Below are 19,985 nucleotides of genomic sequence, written 5' to 3' on the forward strand. Positions count from 1 at the left end.
GGCTCTCTGAAGAGGCCTTACAAATAGCTCTGAAAAGAAGAGAAGTGAAAAGCAAAAGAGAAAAGGAAAGATATAACCATTTGAATGCAGAGTTACAAAGAATAGCAAGTAGAGTTAAGAAAGCCTTCCTCAGTGATCAATGCAAAAAAAAAAAAAAAAAAAAAAAGAGGAAGACAATAGAATGGGAAATACTAGATATCTCTTGGTGGGAATGCAAACTAGTACAGCCACTATGGAGAACAGAGTGGAGCTTCCTTAAAAAACTGGAAATAGAACTGACATATGACCCAGCAATCCCACTGCTGGGCATACACACCAAGGAAACCATAATTGAAAGAGACACGTCCCCAGTGTTCATCGCAACTCTGTTTATAATAGCCAGGACATGGAAGCAACCTAGATGTCCATCAGCAGATGAATGGATAAGAAAGCTGTGGTACATTTACACAATGGAATATTACTCAGCAATTAAAAAGCATACATTTGAATCAGTTCTAATGAGGTGGATGAAACTGGAGCCTACTATACAGAGGGAAGTAAGCCAGAAAGAAAAACATCAATACAGTATACTAATGCATATATATGGAATTCAGAAAGATGGTAATGATAACCCGGTATGCGAGACAGCAAAAGAGACACAGATTTATAGAACAGTCTTTTGGACTCTGTCAGAGAGGGCGAGGGTGGGATGACTTGGGAAAATGGCATTGAAACATGTATATTATCATATGTGAAATGAATAGTCAGTCTAGGTTCGATGCATGATACAGGATGCTCGGGCCTGGAGCACTAGGATTACCCAAGGAATGGTATGGGGAGGGAGGTGGGAGGGAGGTTCAGGATGGAGAACACATGTACACCCATGGTGGATTCATGTCAATGTATGGCAAAACCAATACAATATTGTAAAGGAAAAAAAAAGTAAAATTTTGTGGTGATTTTACTTAGTGTATATTTTATTTAAATCAATAATTGATAATTTTATACTGAAATTTTAGCATTATTAATGAGAAGGCTCAATAAAGCTATCAGCAATAGCAACCCACTCCAGTAGTTTTGCATGGAAAATCCCATGGGCAGAGGAGCCTGGTAGGCTGCAGTGCATAGGGTCACTAAGAGTCAGACACCACTGAGCTACTTCGCTTTCACTTTGCACTTCCATGCATTGAAGAAGGAAATGGCAGCCCACTCCAGTATTCTTGCCTGAAGAATCCCAGGGACAGGGGATCCTGGTGGGCTGCCATCTATGGGGTCGCACAGAGTCGGACATGACTGAAGTGACTTAGCAGCAGCAGCAAACTACTATCAGAAATAGTAGTATAATACCAAATAAGGGATAATAAACACTGATTAGATTATTTATTCTGTTAACTTTGAATTTGTACAATACTGTTGATTATGGACATTAACTAAAGTTAACTAAAGTTCATAAGTGAAATAAAATAATTTCTTTTTTTTTCCTAAAAAGAAAAGAAAATTAGAGATACCAAGGGAACATTTCATGTGAAGATGGGCTCAATAAAGGACAGAAATGGTATGGACCTAACAGAAGCAGTATATATTAAGAAGAGCTGGCAAGAATACGCCAAAGATTTATACAAAAAAGATCTTCAGTTCAGTTTCGTTCAGTCACTCAGTCATGTCCGACTCTTTGTGACCCCATCAGCCACAGCACGCCAGGCCTCCCTGTCCATCACCAACTCCCAGAGCCCACACAAACTCATGTCCAATGATGCCATCCAACCATCTCATCCTCTGTTGTCTCCTTCTCCTCCTGCCTTCAATCTTTCCAAGCATCAAGGTCTTTTCCAATGAGTCAGCTCTTCGCATCAGGTGGCCAAAATATTGGAGTTTCAGCTTCAACATCAGTCCTTCCAATGAACACCCAGGACTGATCTCTTGAGGATGGGCTGGTTGGATCTCCTTTCTGTCCAAGAGACTCACAAGAGTCTTCTCGAACACCATAGTTCAAAAGCATCAATTCTTTGGTGCTCAGCCTTCACAGTCCAACTCTCACATCCATACATGACCACTAGAAAAACCATAGCCTTGACTAGATGGACCTTTTTTGGCAAAGTAATGTCTCTGCTTCTGAATATGCTATCTATGTTGCTCATAACTTTCCTTCCAAGGAATAAGTGTCTTTTAATTTCATGGCTGAAATCACCATCTGCAGTGATTTTGGAGCCCCCCAAAATAAAGTCTGACACTGTTTCCCCATCTATCTGCCATGAAGTGATGGGGCCAGATGCCATGATCTTAGTTTTCTGAATGCTGAGTTTAAGTCAGCTTTTTCACTCTCCTCTCGCACTTTCATCAAGAGGCGCTTTAGCTCTTCTTCATTTTCTGCAATATGGGCCGTGTCATCTGCATATATGAGGTTGTTGATATTTCTCCCTGCAATCTTGATTCCAGCTTGTGTTTCCTCCAGCCCAAAGTTTCTCATGATGTACTCTGAATATAAGTTATATAAGCAAGGTGACAATATAGAGCCTTGACATACTCCTTTTCATATTTGCAACCAGTCTGTTGCTCTAAGTCCAGCTCTAACTGTTGCTTCCTGACGGCCCAGATAATCACAATGGTATAATCACTCACCTAGAGCTAGACATCCTGGAATGTGAAGTGAAGTGGGCCTGAGGAAGCAACACTAAGAACAAAGCTAGAGGAGGTGATGGAATTCCAGTTGAACTATTTCAAATCCTAAAAGATGATTCTGTTAAAATGCTGCACTCAATATGCCACCAAATTTGGAAAACCCAACAGAGGCCACAGGATGGGAAAAGGTCAGTTTTCATTAAAATCCCAAAGGAAGGCAATGCCAACGAATGGTCAAACTACCACACAATTGCACTCATCTCACACACTAGCTAAGTAATGCTGAAAATTCTCCAGTCAGGCTCAACAGTATATTAACCATGAACTTGCAGATGTACAAACTGGTTTTAGAAAAGGCAGAGGAACCAGAGATCAAATTGTCAACATCCATTGGATTATTGAAAAAGCAAGGGAGTTCTAGAAAAAAAAAACATCTATTTTTGCTTTATTGACTATGCCAAAGCCTTTAACTGTGTGGATAACAACAAACTATGGGAAGTTCTTCAAAAGAAGGGAATACCAGACCTCCTGACCTGCCTCTTGAGAAATGTATATTCAGGTCAAGAAGCAACAGTTAAAACTGGACATAGAACAACAGACTGGTTCCAAGCCAGGAAAGGAGTACGTCAAGGATGTATTTTGTCACCCTGCATATTTAACTTGTAAGCAGAGTACATCATGAGAAACACTGAGCTGGAAGAAGTACAAGCTGAAATCAAGATTGCCAGGAGAAATATTGCCGGGGTCCAGCCTGGCTGATCCAGGGTATTTGAAAGAAAGACGGCATAGGCGACCTATTTATTTAAATATTTATCAAAGATATAAAGAGTAATAGAATGAGGATAGCTCAATAAGAAAATTCAGTGGAGAAAAGAGGCTGAAATAAGGATAGCTCAGTGGGGAAATTCAGTGGAGAAAAGAGGCTGAATAATTCAGACAGAAAATGAGAGAAAGAACGACATGGGGAGACCAAGTTTTGGTGAACAAGGCCCGCACTTTTTTTCCCAAAGTAGTTTTTATACCTTAAGTTATGCATAGAGGATAATGGGGGAAGGGGTAGAGTCATGCAGTAAGCCAGGCTTTCTTCCTTCAAACTTATCATATGCAAAAGTTTAGGTGATTCTGGCCCAGAGGCCTGTTAACATTTTAAGAAACTTATTTTTCTCTAAAGCTGATTATTCTAAAGTCAGGCTCCAGCCTCCAAAAAACATTGGATAGAGTTGCATTCCTATAGGGCAAAGGTGAGGTGGGCTCAATCAAGAAAAGAATTAACTCAAGGGTCCAAGGTTACAAACATTGAGGCTATTACTTACATTTCTATACACCCATTATATCAATCAATACACTGCCAAGGACACAGTAGGTAAGGGGTATGGAAACTTAGCAGCAAACATTGGCCCAATAAGTGAAAAACCCTTCACCAATACAATTTCTAATCAATCTTTTAACTACTCAAAGGAATCTGTGTTTAGACAGTATAAAACATCTCTTGCCTCTCACAGTTGGGAGGCTCTGAACAATCACGTGTGGCCGGAAAAACCTATTCAGGCAGGCTAGAGGATTTCCAAAGGAGTTTGTAGGTTAAAACACTGTCACACCCAGGACTTATTAACTGGAGCTGTAAGCTAACTCTTTTTTCAGAGAGAAGTAGTGGGGGAAAGCCCCCATAAAGTCAGAGGTGTAAGTGAGAGCACAAAGCAGAAAGTAGGCAGACTCTGGTTTTGGGGGTAGATGCTCGAGAATTTCCAGGGAGACTCCTGAGGCTTGATCCCGCCTTTGTGTATGCCAAGCCCCCTTCCTCATGACCTTTGCCAGGGGTGGAGCTCGCTCCCCGCAAAATATCAATAGCTTCAGATATGCAGATGACACCACCCATATGGTAGAAAGTGAAGAGGAGCTAAAGAGCCTCTTGATGAAAGTGGAAGAGGAGAGTGAAAAGGTTGGTTTAAAGCTCAATATTTAGAAAACTAAGATCATGGCATCTGGTTCCATCACTTCTTGGGAAGTAGATGGGGAAACAGTGGAAGCAGTGTCAGACTTTATTTTTTGGGGCTCCAAAATCACTGCAGATGGTGATTCCAGCCATGAAATTAAAAGACACTCCTTGGAAGGAAAGTTATGACCAACCTATACAACATATTAAAAAGCAGAGATATTATTTTGTCATCAAAAGTCCATCTAGTCAAAGCTATTGTTTTTCTAGTGGTCATGTATGAATGTGAGAGTTGGACTATAAAGAAAGCTGACTGCTGAAGAATTGATGCTTTTGATGTGTTGGAAAAGACTGTTGAGAGTCCCTTGGACTGCAAGGAGATCCAACCAGTCTCTCCTAAAGGATGTCAGTCCTTAATATTCATTGAAAGCACTGATGCTGAAGCTGAAACTTCAATATTTTGGCCACTTGATGTGAGAAACTAACTCGTTGGAAAAGACACTGATTCTGGGAAAGATTGAAGGCAGGAGGAGAATGGGATGACAGAGGATGAGATGGTTGGATGGCATCACCGACTCAATGGACATGAGTTTGAGTAAACTCTTGGAGTTGGTGATGGACATGGAGGCCTGGTGTGCTGCACCCCATGATGTCTCAAACAGCCCATGACTGAGTAACTGAACTGATAGATATGTGTTTCTTTAAGGTGTCTCAATTCTGCTCTATTTGTATGTGCTTATGTTTATGTGGAAACCATACTAGTTCAGTAACTATAACTTTCGAATATTGCCTGAAGTTTGGAAGTGTGATGACTCAAAATTTGTTCCTGCTTGAAATTCCTTAGCTGCAATGGAGTTTTACATTGTTCAACATGTAAGAAAACCTAATGTAGTTGGGTGCAAATTAATGAAGTTTATTTCTGTATACTTCAGTTAATTAAACCTCTCAAAATAAACTGCAATGTGCAATGAGGTGATGCTAGTTCTAGTACTATTTTTTTTTATTATTTTTCCATTTACAAATCTATCCATGAAATTTTGAAAATCAATTTGAATCCAGGAAACAGTGGACTTAGTCATGCTATAAACAGACCTGACATGGGCAATGATGTCATGACAAAGAAGACTAAGAGAATGGAATCACAGACTACACTTTCAATAAGAGAATGTGAAATGGAAGAAGAGACTGATGACAAGATGTTTGTGAGATTTATTCAGGAAACACTCTTTTGGAGAGAATCTGATCTCAGTAACTAGCATTAATGTTCTTTATGTATGGATGTGAGAGTTTGACTATAAAGAAAGCTGAGCACCGAATAACTGATGTTTTTGAACTGTGGTGTTAGAAAAGACTCTTGAGAGTCCCTTGGACTTCAGGGAGATCCAACCAGTCCATCCTCAAGTAGGTCAGTCCTGGGTGTTTATTGAAAGGACTGATGTTGAAGCTGAAACTCCAATACTTTGGCCACCTGATACGAAGAGCTGACTCATTTGAAAATACCCTGATGCTGGGAAAGATTGAGGGCAGGAGGAGAAGGGGATGAAAGAGGATAAGATGGTTGGATGGCATCACTAACTCAATGGACATGGGTTTGGGTGGGCTCTGGGAGTTGGTGATGGACAGGGAGGCCTGGCGTGCTGTGGTTCTTGGGGTTGCAAAGAGTCGGACACGACTGAGACTGAACTGAACTGAACTTAATGTATAAATATGAATTGTGCAGCAGTGTTCTCTATAGAAACCAGCTGTTTTGTTAAAAAACACAATTAGACCGTTTTTTTTTTTCCTATTCCTTTCTTTTCTTCTCAAAAATTTCCTGTTCTTTAAGTTTCTCTCCTCCACAGTGATACATATAAACAAATCCACATGAACACACATTCAGTTATGGCAGAGTTTAATCAGGGCATAGTTCCAAAACAGGTACATCAGTGTTTAATGGGTGAAACTGACTCATATTCTGCATGATAGAGTCATGAATTTCCTGCTTATGGAAATCTATTAATTATCAATAGCATCCTTTAAAGTTAATCTGAATATTAAAGGTAAACCTTAATATGGAAGTGGAATGGGAGTGACTTAGTAGAATTCTGGAGGAAATTGAGAGGGGGACAGCTCTTGTTAAGATGGTAACTATAGTATATAGTTTTTGGAGAGAAATTCCTCATGGCTTTTGCCTTGCACTTGCTGCTAGTGTCACCTGATAGAAGCTTCAATATTCAAATCAACTGGTATGTGGTAAAGCTGATCTCATGACCTGTCATAAAGTTGTCATCCAGCTCAAAAATCTAGGTACCATTGTGGCTGACATATTTGAATTATTCATATTTGCCAGAAGAATATTCATGAACTAAGTAGTTAGCATCTTCTTCCAATTTATTTCACCCAAAACAGGTGGGTTGCAGGTTAAATTTACCCAGAAATGTGGTGAGTTACATACACACACAATTACACACAAACACACACTCATACATATGCATACATAGGGGGAGAATTACAATTTTGTAGTGGGTTGTGTACCCTTTTGGAATAAGCTAAAATTATCAAAAAAATAGGCAATTAAATAGCCAATTAAATGTTTTATATTTGGAAAATATCTTTAAAGTAACACAGACATCAATAGCCAAGTTATGATGCAAGTCCACATATAGTGTGATTCCATCTACCTGTGTGTGATCATATTTTAATTACTTTTGATAATGGAGTTTCTGCCATTAGAGGACTGACTCACAACTAAAAGCTGTAGTCTAGTCCCCATGGTTATCCAACCCTCTTTCAGGAAAAAAAAAAAAATCCAGGTTTGTGTATATATTCAAGAAGTGTCTCAAATTTTTACACAGATAGAATCCGTATTATCTCTGATTTCATTTCACTTCAGCATAAAAATTGTCTCTTTATAATTTTTATGTCTCAACTGAGTTATTAGAGAAGATTCTGATAAGAATGAAAATAATAGACCAAATGAACTAGTACTGGGAAAGATGTTAGTAAGTATGTGCTGCTGTCCTTATCTTTCACTGCTGAGGACCAGTATGTGACTGTTACTATAGGGCATTGATTTGATAATGTGCTTTGAAATGAGAACAGATGTGTGGTTAACATTTAAACACTACATAATAATTCTTAAGGGTATAATAGGTATCAAAATATTGGTTATTTGAAACGGGCTATGTTTGCTGCTTGGAGAACACAAAAGTGGCATTCGGGTGGTGAGTCATAAATATTGGAGTTGAAGAATATAGAGAGCTGTCTTTGTGGGGGAAAAAAATGCGTTTGAGTTAAATACCTCCTCAGAAAATGGGGAAGATGCCAACAAGGATAGCTGTGAACTTTGCGTTTTAGATGTGTGCTAAACAAGAAAGAATAGAACATAAATATTGCATTAGAAAAAACTGAAGTGAAATATGGAGACTTAGACCAAGGATTTGTGAATGCCTCAACCCACATTTAAGACAGAGAATTGCTTAACAAACTCCAATGTTTATTCATTTTTCACTAGTTTCTACCTTATTTCAGTTGTTCTTTTACTATACTCTATTATCTAAGCCTTTTTTTCCCCCTCATGTGCCACTAGCCACATTAACATTCCTATTACTTAATGCAAACATAGAACAGTGAAATCTTTCCATGTAATGGAAGCTGAAGCATTTTATATCTGTAAAAAATGGCCAGAAAAAATTATACTTCACTGAAGGAGTTCATCCTGTTGGGATTAGCAGACAGACTGGAGCCACAGGTTATCCTCCTTTGCAATTTTTCTATGATTTATATGCTTACAGTTGTGGGGAATTTTGGGTCGATTCTCTTAATCAGAGCTGATTCCTGACTTCACACGCCCATGTATTTCTTCCTGGCTAAGCTGTCCTTTGTAGATGTTTGTTATTCATCCATCATCACTCCAAAGATGCTAGTAGATTTTTTATCAGAGAAGAAAACCATCTCCTTTGCTGTCTGCTTTCTGCAGATGTACTTCTTTATAGCCTTGGCCACAACTGAATGCATCCTTTTTTGGGTTAATGGCCCGTGACTGCTATGTGGCCATATGCAACCCTCTCCTTTACACCTTGATCATGTCCAAGACGGTCTGCCTGAAAATGGCAGCAGGGGCTTTTACAGCAGGACTGTTGAACTCTGTAATTCACCACACAGGTTATGTGAGCAGCTTGTCATTCTGCAGTTCCAATGTCATCCATCACTTCTTCTGTGACAGTCCCCCACTTTTCAAGCTCTCTTGTTCTGACACATGCCTATATGAAAGTATCATGTCCACTTTTGCTGGTGTGAATATGGTCAGAACTCTGCTGGTGATCCTCACCTCCTACTCCTACATTCTCTTCTCCATTTTCCATATGCATACAGGGGAGGGGAGGCACAAAGCATTCTCCACGTTTGCGTCTCACCTGGCAGCCATCATCCTGTTCTATTCCACCTCCATTTATACTTATCTGAGACCTTCCTCCAGCTACTCCTTGACTCAGGACAAAGTAGCTTCTGTGTTCTACACAGTGGTGATCCCCATGTTAAATCCTCTGATCTACAGTCTCCAGAACAGGGGAGTAAAGAAGGGTTCAGGATGGGGAACATATATATACCTGTGGCAGATTCATTTTGATATATGGCAAAACCAATACAATATTGTAAAGTTAAATAAAATAAAATTTAAAAAAAAGAAGGCTTTATGGAATGCAATTACTAGGAAAAGGATTCATTCATTTCTGTGGTTGATTAATTTTCTTAACTAAATAAAGTATATAATTTAACTTTCAGAAACTGGATCAAGCTTATCTTCATTACAACTTAATCTGTCTAATCATGTTCTGGTAATGTTCATCGACACAAGTCCTATTAGATATAATTTATCAAAATTATGTAAGATCATGAAACTTTTTTGTAATTATTGTATGTTTTCCAATAGTTTTCTAAAATGTGATTTATTCATAAAGCTGCCTTGGTTAGGGAAATAAAGGGTGACGTATATGGAGATACGGGGAAGGCAATAGCACCCCACTCCAGTACTCTTGCCTGGAAAATCCCATGGATGGAGGAGTCTGGTGGGCTGCAGTCCATGGGGTCGCTAAGAGTCAGACATGACTGAGTGACTTCACTTTTATGCATTGGAGAAGGAAATGTCAACCCACTCCAGTGTTCTTGCCTGGAGAATCCCAGGGATGGGGGAGCCTGGGTGGGCTACTGTCTATGGGGTCGCACAGAGTTGGACACGACCGAAGCGACTCAGCAGCAGCAGCAGCATATGGAGATAATTTTTGCAATGTCACATGAATCTAGCTGTGTATTATATTTGTAATTGTCAGCTTTTTAATGTATTTTTTCAACATTTATGATTTGTTAAGGATTGTATATATCACGTGTGTGAAAATGTTTTCAATGTTGATTTCCACTTTATTGAATTAGGGCTGTAATGCTTAAATCATAACTCAGTAATATAATTTAGCTGCTACAGTAAACATGTGGACTTTCATCTCCTTTATCCCCATAAACACATACTTATTCATTAAATAATATGTAGGAATTTGTTTAAATGTATTTGTTTAGAAAACTGCTGTCTGGTTAAAAGGCACCAGTTGCAACAGGTTTTCTTCTCTTCCCATCTTTTCTTCTCAAAAATTTCCTGTTCTCTCACATTTTCTCTCCCAGACTGATCCACATATTATACATAAAGCCACATGCACACGCATTCAGCTATAGCAGAGTTGAATCAATGCATAGTTCAAAGTAGGTAGATCGATCTTTGAAGGATAAAACAGACCCATATCCTTTAAAACAGTCTCATGGATTTCCTGATTATGGAAATATTCTACCAGTCACCAATTAAATTCATTAAAGTTAATCCATATATTATATTAAAGGTAAGCAATCATATATAGGTGGAATGAAGTGACATAGTAGAATTCTGGAGGAAATTGAGTGGGATTCAGGGCTTGCTAAGATTCTAACCACACTTAGACATTTTGAAGGGATATTCCTCGTGGCTCTTCCCTTGTCCTTGGTGCTGAAATTGCTCCTGATAGAAGTTGTAATATTCAAGTCATCTGGGGTATAACAAAGCAGATTCCATGACCTGTCACACCATCCAGTGTCCTCTGCTGTCCACATAGTCCAGCTGCATATGATGAGTATTCATATAAGCATGTAGTTATAAGTTAGTGTCTCCTTCTAATTTATTTCACTTAAAAACAGAGCTTCCATGTTGGCTCAGTTGCTAAAGACTTTTCCTGCAATGTAGGAGATCTGGGTTCAATCCCTAGGTTGGGAAGATCCCGGAGAAGGAAATGGCAAGCCATTCCAGTATTCTTGCCTGGACAATTCCATGGACAAAGGAGTTCAGCAGGCTACAGACCAGGGGGTCCCAAAGAGTCAGACACAACTCAGTGACTAACACACTCACTTTCAAGAACAGAGCTAGCTTGAAGGTTAAATTCAGCCAGACAAGTGTAGGGGTACACACACACACAAAGGGAAGAATCATAATTTGGTAGATGATTATGTAACTATTGTAATAAGCTTAAACTTCAAAGAAAGAGGCAATTAAATAGATCTTTTTTTTTTTTAATTTGGCAAATAAATACCTTTGAAATAACACAGAGATCAGAAAGTTCCATATAGGGTTTATTCCCATCTACATGCATGTGATCATATTTAAATACTTCTGAGACTGCAGTTTCTGCCTTTAAAGGATTCATGACACAATTAAAACTTATAATCTAGTCCCCATGGTTACCTAATCCTCTTTAAGGAGAACAAAATAAAAGGATAGTGATATGCATATACTCAGAATGTGTCTCAAATTTTTACAAACTGGTAATTCAAAATTTCACTGCTTTACATTTCACTTATAGCATGAAAATTATCCTCTTTATGTTTTTATGTGCCTCACCTGAGTTATTAGGGATTCTAGAAAAAAACCAGAAATAATAGACTAGACAAGTTAGTACTGAGAAAAATGCTGTTAAGTACTTGGTGCAGTCTCTGTCATTCACCACCCTAAACAGGTATGGTGTGTGCTACCACAAGACATTAGTTTGATAGTGTGCTTTGAAAGGAGAACAGTTATTTGTGTACCTTAATACACTACAATATCATCACTAAGAATATGATAGATGTCAAAATATCAGTTATCAAACTGGGCTATTTTTTGCTGCCTGGAGAATCGCACACAAGTGATTTCCAAGTGACCATGCATACATTTTGGAGTTAAAGCATATAGACAGCAGACTTGTGGAGAAAACAAAAAAAAAGTGATTTCAGTTCAATTCAAATACCTTCTCAGAGAATGGAAAAAACTTCAGAAAGAATAGCTCTGTACTTTGCATTTGGATATGGACAAGACTGAAAAGAATCAAACATAGATGCTGCATTCGAAAAATAACCTTAAATGATGTATGTTATTTAGATGATGAGTCATTTGTGGATCCCTCAGTCCAGAATTAATAGAGCCAATACTTAATAAAATCTAATGCTTATTCGTTTGTTTACTAATTCTCCTGACTCTGTTTACCGTGCTCTGTTGTTCTAGGTTTCTTTTCCATGTATGTTTTACTTTATCAATATTTCTATTTCTGGTAAATTGTGCAAAGGGAAATATGCATACCCAGTTTAAGCATACTGTATCTGTAATCAATGGGCAGAAAAAAAATGCACTTCACTCACAGAGTTCATCATGTTGGGATTAGCAGATACATTGGAGGTACACGTTTTCCCCTTTTGCCTTTTCTTGGTGATTTACATGCTTACAGTTGTGGGAAATGTTGGGATGATCCTCTTAATCAGGACTGATTCCAAATTTCACACACCCATGTATTTCTTCCTGGCTAACCTATCCTTTGCAGATGCTTGCACCATCACTCCAAAGATGCTGGTTGATTTATTACCTGGGAAGAAGACAATCTCCTTTGTTTGCTGCTTTTTGCAGATGTACTTCTTTTTAGCCTTTGCCACAACTGAATGCATCCTTTTTGGGTTAATGGGCCATGACCACTATGTGGCCATATGCAACCCTCTCCTTTGCTCCTTGATCTTGTCCATGATGGTCTGCCTAGAAATGGCAGTGGGGACTTTTATAGCAGGACTGTTGAACTCCATGGTGAACACCAGTTATGCAAGCAGCTTACCATTCTGCAGTCCCAATGTCATTCATCACTTCTTCTGTGACAATCCCACATTTTAAACTCTCCTGTTCTGACACACACCTGCATGAAAGCATCTTTTCCATTTTTGCTGGTGTGAATATGGTCGGAACTCTGCTGGGCATCCTTACCTCCTACTCCTACATTCTCTTCTCCATCTTCCATATGCATTCAGGGGAGAGGAGACACAAAGCATTCTCCATGTGTGCATCTCACCTGACAGCCATCATCATGTTCTACTCCACTTCCATCTACACTTATCTGAGACCTGCTTCCAGCTACTCTTTGAGTCAGGACAAAGCGGCTTCTGTTTTCTACACAATGGTGATCCCCATGTAGAATCCTCGATCTATAGTATCAGGAATACGGAATTGAAGAAAGCTTTATGGAATGTAATTACTCGTCAAAAGATTCCTTCATTTATGTGATTGATTAATTTTTGGAACTAAGTAGAATATATAATTTAGTTTTCAGAAACTGGATCAAGCTTATTTTCATTATAGATTAATCTGTGTATTCATATTCTGGTAGTTCTCATGAACATGTGCCCTATTAGATATAATTTATCAAACTTATGTAAGATTATGCAACTTTCATCTAATTGTGTGTATTTCCTATAGGTTGCTAAAATGTAATTTATATGTAAAACTATCTTGGTTAGGGATATAAAGGGTCAAGTATATGGAGATAAAATTTACAATGTCACATGAAACTAGGTGCTTATTATTTTTGTAATTGTTATTTTTTGATGAATTTTTCACCATTTATGATTTGTAAAGGATTAAAATATATCATGTGTGAAAAAGTTTTCAATGTAAAATAGATTTCCATTTTATTGAATTATTAATGTATTAATGCTTAAAGTAAAAATAAAAATAGCATTTAGTTGCTACAGTAAATATGTCAACTTTTATTCCCTTTATCCTCACAAACACATACATATTCATTAAAGAATATGTAGGAATTTGATTAAATATATTCTGCTTAGAAAACTGCTGTCTGGCTAGAATGGACTGATTGCATCGGCTTTTTTTCTCTTCCTGTCTTTTCGTGTAAAAAATTTCCTGTTCTTCTCTCATGTTTTCTTTCCCAGACTGATACACATATTAACACAAAGCCTCAAGCACACATATTCAGCTATGGAAAAGTTTAATCAATGCATAGTTCAAAGCAGTTAGACCAATGTTATAAGTTTGAAACAGACCCATATTCTTTACAACAGTCTCGTTGATTTCCTGATTATGAAAATGTTCTACCAATTATCAATTCAGTCCATTAAAGTCAATCTGTATATTATATTAAAAGTAAGCAATATTATATAGGTGTAATGGAATGGCTTAGTAGAATTCTGGAGGAAATTGAGTAGGATTCAGGGATTGCTAAAATGATAACCACATTACAGTTTTGGGAGGGATATTCCTCATGGCCCTTCCCTTGCTCTTGCTGCTGAAGTTTCTCCTGATAGAAAATGTGGCATTCAAATCACTGGGGATGTGGCAACACAGACCTTATGACCTGTCACAGACACCTAGGGCCCTCTGTGGGCCACATAGTCCAAGTGGATCAGAAAAATATTCATATAGGGGTATACTTAGTAGTTAGAGTCTCCTTCTAATTTGTTTCACTCAAGAACAAAGCCAGATTGAAGATTAAACTCAGCCAGACAAGTGGAGGGGCACATACACACACAGACACAAAGGGAAGAATCATAATTTGGTAGAGAGTAGTGTACCCATTGGAATAAGCTAAAACTACAAAGAAAGTGGCAGCTAAATAGACATTTTTTTTTTAATTTGGCAAACAACTTTAACACAGAGATCACTGAGTTCCATCTAGAGTTTAATTTCATATACTTGCACATGATCATATTTAAATACTTCTGAGCTGGAGTTTCTGCCTTTAGAGGATTCATGACACAATTAAAACCTATAATTCAATCCCCATGGTTACCTAGCCCTCTTCAAGGAGAATAAAATAAAAGGGGAGCAACATACATATATACTCAGAAGGTGTCTTAGATTTTTACTAAGAAGTAATATAAAGTTTCACTGCTTTACATTTCATTTGACACATGAAAATTGTCTTCTTCATGTTTTTTTTGTTTTGTTTTGTTTTTTGGTGCCTCACTTTAGTTGTTAGGGATTCTAGTAAAAACAGAAATGATAAACTAGACAATTTAGTACTGAGAAAAATGCTATTAAATACTTGGTGCAGTCTCTGTCATTCACAGCCATAAACAGGTACAGTGTGTGCTACCACAAGAACAGTTATTTGTGTACCTTAATACACTACAATATCATTATTAAGAATATGATAGATTTCAAAGTATCAGTTATTGAACTGGGTTATTTTTTTGCTGCTTGGAGAACACACAATTTCCAACTGGCCATGCATAAATTTTGGAGTTGAAGAATGCATGTGACTTAAATTCAAATACGTGCTCAGAGAATGGAAGAAACTTCGGCAAGTATAGTTCTGTACTTTGCATTTTGAATGTGGACTAGATGGGAAAAAATAGAACCATAGATATTGCATTCAGGAAAAAAAAAAAAAAAACTTAGGTGATATATGTGGATTTAGACCAGTCATTTGTGGATCCCTCACTCCAGATTATTAGAGACAAATGCTTAATAAAATTGAATGTCTATTCATTGGCCCGCTAATTTCTCTCTGACTCTGTTTATCATGCACTGTTGTCCCAGGCTTCTTTTTCATATATGACTTACTTAATCAGTATTTCTATTTCTGGCAAATTGTGCAAAGGGAAATATTTACACCCAATTTAAGTTTAAGCATACTGTATCTGTAATCAATGGGCAGAAAAAAATTATACTTCACTCACAGAGTTCATCCTTTTGGGATTAGCAGACACACTGGAGCTATAGGTTATCTTCTTTTGCCTTTTCTTAGTGATTTACATGCTTACAGTTGTGGGAAATGTTGGGATGATCCTCTTAATCAGGACTGATTCCCAACCTCACACATCAATGTACTTCTTCCTGGCTAACCTGTCCTTTGTAGATGTTTGTTAATACTCCACCATCACTCCAAAGATGCTGGTTGATTTATTGTGAGAGAAGAAAAAAAATCTCCTTTGCTGGCTGCTTTCTGGAAATGTACTTGTTTTTAGCCTTTGCCACAGTTGGATGCATCCGTTTGGGGTTAATGGCCTGTGACCTCTATGTGGCCATATGCAACCCTCTCCTTTACTCCTTAATCATGTCCAGGACCGTCTGCCTGAAAATGGCAGCAGGGGCTTTTACAGAAGGACTGTTGAACTTTGGTTCACACAGGTTATGTGAGCAGCTTGTCATTCTACAGTTCTAATGTCATCCATCACTTCTTCTGTGACACCCCTCCAATTTTTAAGCTCTCATGTTCTAATACAGGCCTGGTATGAAAGCATCTCGTCCACTTTTGCTGGTGTGAATATAGTTGGGACTCTGCTGCTGATCCTCACCTCCTACTCCTACATTCTCTTCTCCATCTTCTGTATGCATGCAGGGGAAGGGAGGCGCAAAGCTTTCTCCACGTGTGTGTCTCACCTGACAGCCATCATCCTGTTCTACTCCACCTCCATCTACACTTATCTGAGACCTTCTTCCAGATACTCCCTGACTCAGGACAAAGTGGCTTCCATGTTCTACACAGTGGTGATCCCCATGTTAAATCTTGTCATCTATAGCCTTAGGAATAGTGAAGTGAAGAAGGCTTTATGGGATGTAATTACTCGGAAAAGGGTCCCTTCATTTCCGTGATTGCCAGCTTAGTTTTCTTGACTAAATAGAATATATATTGAACATTCAAAACCTGGATCAAACTTATTTTCCTTACTACATAATCTATGTAATCATGTTCTGATAATATTAAAGTGCATACAATCAATTAGATAAAATTAATTGAACTTTATATATAATACCATGGAAATTTCATCTAATCATTGTATATTTTCCCCAATTTTCTGAAACTTGGGCTTCTTTGTAGAGATATTTTGTTTAGGGAAGTAAAGGATTATGTATATAGAGACAGGAGTTACAATGTTACATAAAAATAATTGTGTAGTATATGTCTAACTGTCAGTTTATTTTTTTTCCAATCCATCCTTTTTGCCTATTCAAGATTTGTAAGCCATTGATATACATCATGTATCAAAATGTTTTAAATGTAAAATAGATTTCCATTTTCTTGAACTGTTATCTGGAGGGGGCTATTTAAATAAAATTTCAGGAACATTATCTTAATTGCAATAGTAAACAGCTTAAACTTTTATTTCCTTTATCTCTGCAAATATACACAGTTTTATGAAAGAATAAGTGTGGCTTTGTGTAATGTGTTCTATTTAAAAATGCTCTCTGGTTAAAATACACCAATTACAATAACTTTTCTTCTATTCCCTTCTTTTCTTTCCAAAAGTTTCATAATCTTCTCTTGCTTTATCTCTTCCCAAACTGATGCATACACACAAAGCCATATACACACATGTTCAGCTATGGCAGAGTTGAATTAATGAATAGTTCCAAAGCAGGTAGATCAATGTTTAAAGGGTGAAACTGACACCTATGCTGTATAATAGTCTCATAGATTTCCTGACTATGTAAATGATCTATCAAATACCAATTTCAATTCATTAAAGTTAACTTTAATATTAAAGGTAAGCAATGATATATACCTGGGCTTCCCTCCTAGCTCAGTCGATGAAGAATTTGCCTGCAATGCAGCAGACCTGGGTTCGACTCCTGGGTCAGGAAGATACCCTGGAGAAGGAAATGGTAACCCACTTCAGTATTCTTGCCTGGAAAACCCTATGGGCAGAGGATCCTGGCAGGCTACAGTCTATGGGGTCACAAGAGTTGAACACAATTTAGCAATTAAACCACCACCAACAACAATATAGGCGGAATGGGAGTGCCTTTGTAGAATCTGGGAGGAAATTGAGTGGTGTGCAGGGCTTGCTAAGATAATAACCATACCTGAAGTTTTTGGAGGGGAATTCCCCAGAACTTTCCCTTGCATTTGCTACTGAAGCTGCAGCTGATAGAAGCTGTGATTTTCAAGTCATCTGGGATATGGCAGAGCTGACCTCATGACCTGTCATGAAATTGTCATCCACCTCAACCATCTGTGGTCCATGTTGTTCATCTTGGTCAATAAATATTCATCTGGGCATGAGGTTAGTAGTTATTTTCTTCTTCTGATTAATTTCACTCAAGAACAAATGTGGAATGAAAGTTAAAATTACTCTGCTAAGGGGAGGGATACACACAAACCCACACAGGGAAGGACAGTAGTATGGTAGTAGGTTATATACACATTTGGACTAAGCTGCTAACTATACAAAGAAAGAGGCAATTAAATAACCATTTTTAAATAAAGCAAAAACTTTAAAAAAGAGATCAGGAACCATGTTATGATGAAGATCACACTAGTGTTTGATTCCATCTCTCTGTGTGTGATCACATTTTAATTAGTTTTGAGACTGAAGTTTCTGCTTTTAGATGATTCATTTCACAATCAAAATCTATAAACCAGTCCCCAAGTGCACCCAATGCTGTTTAAGGAGAACAAAATTAAGGGGCAGCAATATGTATATAATCAGAAGCTGCCTTAAACTTTTACAAAGAGCTAATTCAAGTTTTCACGCTTTTAATTTCATTTAAAACATGAAAACTTTCTTCTTTTTATTTTTGTGCCTCAACTGATTTATTAGGGATTTTGACAAAAAAGAAAATACTTGACCAAATAGGTTAGTACTGGGAAGAATGCAATAAAAACTTGGCTCTGTCATTCAGTATAGTGTCTGTTACTATATGGCATTCATTTGATAGTGTGGCTTATGATGAGAATGGTTATTAGGTTTACTACAAAATCATTCTTAACAGTAAGCTGTGCTATACTTAGTCACTCAGTTGTGTCTGACTCTTTGTGACCCCATAGACTGTAGCCCACCAGACTCCTCTGTCCATCAAACTCTCCAGGCAAGAATCCTGGAGTAGGTTGCCTTGTTCTCCTCCTCTTAACAATATAATATATGCTCAATTTTTGGTTATTTGAAATGGGCTACTTTTGCTGCTTGGAGAACACAAAAGCAACTTCCAGGTGGTGATGCATGAATTAATGAGTTGAAGAACATACAGAGTGATCTTGAGGAGAAGGAAAAAAATGTATTTGAGTTAAAGTTAAGTGTCTGTTCAGAAGATATGGGAGAGGCTTCAGCAAGGACACTTCTATATTCTTTTTTTTTAATTTAATTTTATTTTTAATTTTACAATATTGTATTGGTTTGGCCATATATCGAAATGAATCCACCACAGGTATACATGTGTTCCCCATCCCGAACCCTCCTCCCTCCTCCCTCCCCGTACCATCCCTCTGGGTCGTCCCAGTGCACCAGCCCCAAGCATCCAGTATTGTGCATCGAACCTGGACTGGCGACTCGTTTCGTATATGATATTATACATGTTTCAATGCCATTCTTCCAAATCATCCCACCCTCTCCCTCTCCCACAGAGTTCAAAAGACTGTTCTATACATCAGTGTCTCTTTTGCTGTCTTGCACACAGGGTTATTGTTACCATCATTCTAAATTCCATATATATGCATTAGTATACTGTATTGGTGTTTTTCTTTCTGGCTTACTTCACTCTGTATAATAGGCTCCAGTTTCATCCACCTCATTAGAACTGATTCAAATGTATTATTTTATTTTGTATGTGGATTAGAAGAGAAAGAATGTAACATAGATACTGGATTTGCAAAATAATAATAATAATAATCTAAAGTGAAATATGTGGGCCTTGACCAGTAGTTTTTAATTCCTCAACCCAAATGTGATACAACTGCTTAATAATTTCGAACATTCATTCATTTTTTTGAACTAATTTAACTATTGCATCATTTTTCAGTATTTACTATGCTCTAGCTGCTAAGTCGCTTCAGTCGTGTCCGACTCTGTGCGACCCCAGAGATGGCAGCCCACCAGGCTCCCCCGCCCCTGGGATTCTCCAGGCAAGAACACTGGAGTGGGTTGCCATTTCCTTCTGCAATGCATGAAAGTGAAAAGTCAAAGTGAAGTCGCTCAGTCATGTCCGACTCCTAGCGACCCCATGGACTGCAGCCCACCAGGCTCCTCCGTCCATGGGATTTTCCAGGCAAGAGTACTGGAGTGGGGTGCCATTGCCTTCTCCAATTACCCTATGGGTTATTTTTTCTATATGCTAACCACTAAACCTCATTCTTATTACTACTATTTCCTGTAAAATTTGGACAATGAAATATTGGCACCTAATGTAAGTTTAAACATACTATACCTGTGACAA

General features: G+C 38.0%; 3 pseudogenes; all 3 read left to right on the forward strand.

Annotated features, from left to right (window-relative positions):
- Nucleotides 1-8,189: 8,189 nt before the first annotated feature.
- Nucleotides 8,190-9,267, forward strand: LOC147352844 (olfactory receptor 5F1-like; annotated as a pseudogene).
- Nucleotides 9,268-10,209: 942 nt separating this feature from the next.
- On the forward strand, nucleotides 10,210-13,097 carry LOC147352845 (olfactory receptor 5F1-like; annotated as a pseudogene).
- A 994-nt stretch (nucleotides 13,098-14,091) lies between these two features.
- Nucleotides 14,092-16,427, forward strand: LOC147352846 (olfactory receptor 5F1-like; annotated as a pseudogene).
- Nucleotides 16,428-19,985: the final 3,558 nt, after the last annotated feature.

The sequence above is a fragment of the Bos grunniens genome, chromosome 19 (assembly GCF_055505025.1).
Source record: "Bos grunniens cultivar Pamir isolate PY7600 chromosome 19, Bosgru_T2T1.0, whole genome shotgun sequence".
Lineage (NCBI taxonomy): Eukaryota > Metazoa > Chordata > Mammalia > Artiodactyla > Bovidae > Bos > Bos grunniens.